We start from the raw sequence: 5,000 nt of genomic DNA, 5'->3' as shown, positions 1-5,000 counted from the left end.
TACAGACAGACACAGACACACACACACACAGATACAGACACACACGCAGGCCTCTGCTCCAGCCCCAGTCAGCATAAAGAGCAGACCATGAGAGAGGTGAAATGGCCTGAATGGCAGCTTGCAGTTACATAACCACACACACACACACACACACACACACCTCTGTACATCCCGGGCAGTAGCAGCTCTACTCATCTAATCTAATGCCCCTGCAAGATGACTCACACAGGACATATGCTCCCTCACCACACACACACACACACACACACACACACACACACACACAGGACAGAGAAAATGAGTAGGGGGAGAGCAGGAAGAGAGAAGAAGAGAGAGAGAGAAAGAGAGGGGGATGAACTGAGGGAGAGAGAGGGGGATGAACTGAGGGAGAGAGAGGGGCGACGATAGAGAGAAAGAGAGGGGGATGAACTGAGGGAGAGAGAGGGGGATGAACTGAGGGAGAGAGGGGCGACGATAGAGAGAAAGAGAGAGGGATGAACTGAGAAAGCATGGGCGACAAAGGGAGAGCGAGAGACAGAGCGAGAGGGAAGTAAAGTAAAGACCCCCCCCCTGCTGCTGCTGCCACTAAACAGCCACTCTAACAGGCCTGTGCCACATGCCACACTGATCTGACCAGCACCATGTCCAGGACCCGTCTCCAACCAGCTGTGTGTGTGTGTGTGTGTGTGTGTAGACTTCAGGACATGTACACACACCATCATCCACGGGTCTCCTGTGTCTGTGTGTGTGTGTGTGTGTGTGTGTGTGTGTAGACTTTAGGACATGTACACACACCATCATCCACAGGTCTCCTGTGTCTGTGTGTGTGTGTGTGTGTGTGTGTGTGTGTGTGTGTGTGTGTGTAGACTTTAGGACATGTACACACACCATCGTCCACGGGTCTCCTGGGTATCCGGCCCATTCAGTGGGCACATATTAAACTCAGCTTAACACACTCACAAACCATCCTGTTGGGAAAAACGCATGCACGTACACACGCACACACACACTCAACACAAAAACACTCAATCAATGTATAAACTATATGTAAAACACTCACACACATACACAGCCACTGTGTGTGTGTGTGTGTGTGTGTCTGGTGCGCTTTATGGACACGAAGGTTTAGTACTTCAGAAGCTCTTAACTGTAATGCCCTGCGCTTAATGATGCAACAAAGACACGAGGAAGCATAAGGGGGGGGGGGGTGAGAGAGAGAGAGAGAGAAAGAGAGAGAGAGGATGAGAGAGAGAGAGAGAGAGAGAGAGAGAGAGAGGATGAGAGGGAGAGAGAGAGAGAGAGAGAGAGAGAGAGAGAGGATGAGAGGGAGAGAGAGAGAGAGAGAGAGAGAGAGAGAGAGAGAGAGAGAGGATGGGAGGGAGAGAGAGAGAGAGAGAGAGAGAGAGAGGGAGGGAGAGAGAGAGAGAGAGGATGAGAGGGAGAGAGAGAGAGACAGAGAGGATGAGAGGGAGAGAGAGAGAGAGAGAGAGAGAGAGGATGAGAGGGAGAGAGAGAGAGAGAGAGAGAGAGGATGAGAGGGAGAGAGAGGGAGGGAGACAGAGAGAGAGAGAGAGAGAGAGAGGATGAGAGAGAGAGAGGATGAGAGGGAGAGAGAGAGAGAGAGAGGATGAGAGAGGATGAGAGAGAGAGAGGATGAGAGAGGATGAGAGAGAGAGAGGATGAGAGGGAGAGAGAGAGAGGATGAGGGGATGAGAGGATGAGAGGGAGATCCCCAGTGGTCTGTGGGCGTTTTCAGTGTTTCTGCTCCAGTCAGTCAGCAGGCGGTACCCCCCCCCCCCCCCACACACACACACACACACACTCCAGTACGCAGTACGAACATAAGCTGCTTACGGTCATAATCACAGCACTTTTCCTTCACTCTCTCTCCCTCTCTTCCCTCCTTCACTCTCTTCTTCCTCATCGTGGGGCCTACTAGTCTTTTCCTTCCTTTCCTCCTACAATAGTCTTTCTCTCTCTCTGATCTGCCAAATAATCCCTAAAGAACTACGCATGAAATGCATGCCCTCACACACAAACAAAATCTAGAGGGAGAGAAAAAGACAGACGGACGGACAGACAGACGGGGGGGGGGGGGGGCAAACCAGCGGGGCAAAACAGAGCAGTGCTGTTCTCTAGCAGTCTGGTGTGGAGACTCCTTCACATCACACTAACGGCTGAAGTGTGTGTGTGTGTGTGTGTGTGTGTGTGGATCACATTCATTCCCACCCTAGTGTCACATCTCACTCCATTAATGACCGCTCCCCTGTGCCAGCGCTCTACAGGAGTAGACCCAACGCAGAGTTCATTATGCTTGTTCTGCTGCACCCCTGTGTGTGTGTGTGTGTGTATCTTCATCTATGTATGAGGGCATGTGCCTGCAACTGTGTGTGTGTGTATACATGTCTGTGTGTGTGTACGCGTCATATCTCAGTAGCGTAAGTGGGGACTCCAGAAGATGAGGTCAGCTCTTTCTCTCCCGCTCATTCCCCCGGGGTCACACACACACACACACACACACACACACACACACACACACACACACACACACACACACACACACACACACACACACACACACACACACACACACACACACACACACACACACACACACACACACACACACACACACACACACACACACACACACAGCCATTGTGTCCATCATGCTATACTGGGAAACTGCATTAGCCCCGAGAGAGAAACAGAAAGAGAGAGCAGAGAGAGAGAGAGATGGAAATGGAGAGGTAGAGAGAGACAGAGAGCGTGTGTGAGAGAGAGAGAGAGAGAGGGAGAGAGAGAGAGAGAGAGAGTTCAGAAAGGTTCTGTATTGTATTGTTTGATGTCCTGCTTTGGCAATGCAAAGAAATATTTGTCATGCCAATAAAAGCTACCTTGAATTGAATTGAATTGAATTGAATTGAGAGGGAGAGAGAGCACATTAGCCAGCTGTCCGGGTCCGTCTGAGCAGAACATGCGCACACACACACCGTTCTCCACCAGACAGACCACACACACACTCCATCTCTCCATCTGTATTTATGGTGACTGCCAACCCACCCCCTGCATAGCATTTCAGTTCAATGGTCAGATAACTCACCAATGTAACTCCCTCAGCCTTTCAACCTCACTCAGATGCTGCACTGCCCATCCTGTGACACACACAAACACACACGCACGCGCGCGCGCACACGCACACACACACGCACACCGCATCGGTACAGTCTTCATCATACAGTGCCCATCCTACGGCACGCCATGCAAGCCATTTTCTTTTTTCAAAATCTGTTACGTCACTTCTGTAATCCTTTCTTCACATTTTCTGCACACACACACACACACTGGACCGCATCAGTTGAGTCTTCATCTAATCCTCTTGGTCTCCCCAAGCTGGTGACCTTACGAGCTTTCAACTGTAGACACAAGAGCAAAGCGGAGAACACACACACACACGCACTCACTCACGCACGCACGCACTAGGGCTGAACGATTTATTGCATTTGCGATAATATCGCGATATGATTAAACACGATTTTCAAACAGCAAAGGCTGCGATTTGTAATATGTGACGTCACCAAAACGCATTTATACTTGCGCTTGCCGACGCGCCACCGACTCTTCTCACCGACCACTGAAGAAGCAAAAAACGTAAACAAGAGGACCAGCTAACAGTGTCAAGAAAGGTCTGATCAGTAGAGCTACTTTGGTTAAAAATAAACCTCTTCATTACCTTTTGCTCGAACCTGCCATGTCCCTGGTTCTAGTTCATAATTCCCCTGTGCTGCTACTCTGGCTGGTAACTTCGTTCACTTGTCCAGCTGACGATTAAAACTCCACGACTGTTTAGGCTGCACAGCAGCCATTCACCTGTGCACTGGGGACTTTGTTTACTGGAGTACAGTGACAGTTGGGGCATTTGCGATATCCAAGGGGGTTGGCGGTGCAAACATTTCATCTCACAGGTTATGAATTGATGCATAATGTTATCCGCAAGTAGTTGACACAGCTAACCACCAAAAACCCAGCTGTTCTAACATTAGCTTACCAGCTAAGGCTCTAGGCTACATACATGCTGCTAACGGCTGATACCTTTGCCTGTTTAAAGAGTTTTGTCTCCGCGATTGGCTTTGTTGTGATATGAACAAACTAGTTAATTTGCATGCATGCGTATTGCACTGCGGTGTTGATGATGCTAACCTTTAGTTAACACCGAGCCGAACGGTCATTCGGCCGCATTTATTTGCACTACAACAATCTACAGTAGTTTGTTCCGATTCACGTGCAAGTAGCCTACAGAGGAGAGGAGCGGGTCTGTGTGTGTGTGTGTGTGTGTGTGTGTGTGTGTGTGTGTGTGGGGGGGGGGGGGGGGGGGGGGGGGGGGCGTGGCGTGCGCTTGGAGTGGAGGGGGGGGGGGGGGGAGGTATGGAGGCACAGGACAATGAGAAGCCGTGTCAGTGCCACTGCATGTATTTGTTAACTATCGAAAGAAGGTTCTATCTACATGAAATAGAAACAAAATAGAAACGAATCAGAATCATTACATGTTTACAAGGCTGGAAGTTCAACAAATATAGGTCTACTAATGTGATTAAAATAGTTAAATAAAAAATATTTCATTCATCAATCTTATTCAATGACCTAATGCCATCATAACATAGGCCTGGGCTCCAGGAAAGAATGTTTATGTTTAACTTATCTAATTTTGTGTTGGTCATACTATAGAATAATATATTGCTTGTCTTTGTTGAATAAGACAGAAGATAAAGAGCTGAAAAATAATCGCATATCGCATCGCAATCGCAATATTGGTGAGAAAAATCGCAATTAGATTTTTTTCCAAAATCGTTCACCCCTAGCACGCACGCAGTGGAGGCTGTGTCTGTGTTATGTCACGTTCTGCTGTGCGTGTGTGCGTGTGTGTGTGTGTGTGTGTGTGTCCTCTGTGATCTAAAACACCATCTGGAGTTAGAGAGAGCAGCGCACAAAGCCAGTGGTGT

General features: G+C 48.9%; 1 protein-coding gene across 3 annotated transcripts in view; it reads right to left on the bottom strand.

Moving 5' to 3' along the window:
- Positions 1-5,000, bottom strand: part of ppp2r5d (protein phosphatase 2, regulatory subunit B', delta) — a 54,635-nt gene that overhangs the window by 28,951 nt on the left and 20,684 nt on the right. The gene's annotated exons all lie outside the window — the stretch shown is intronic.

This window comes from Alosa pseudoharengus, unplaced genomic scaffold (assembly GCF_046254945.1).
Source record: "Alosa pseudoharengus isolate Yale_2024_CS ecotype anadromous, Long Island Sound unplaced genomic scaffold, YU_APseudo_1.1 YU_APseudo_1.1_scf_15, whole genome shotgun sequence".
In the NCBI taxonomy this organism is placed as follows: Eukaryota; Metazoa; Chordata; class Actinopteri; order Clupeiformes; family Clupeidae; genus Alosa; species Alosa pseudoharengus.
This window is presented reverse-complemented; position numbering and strand designations above follow the sequence as displayed.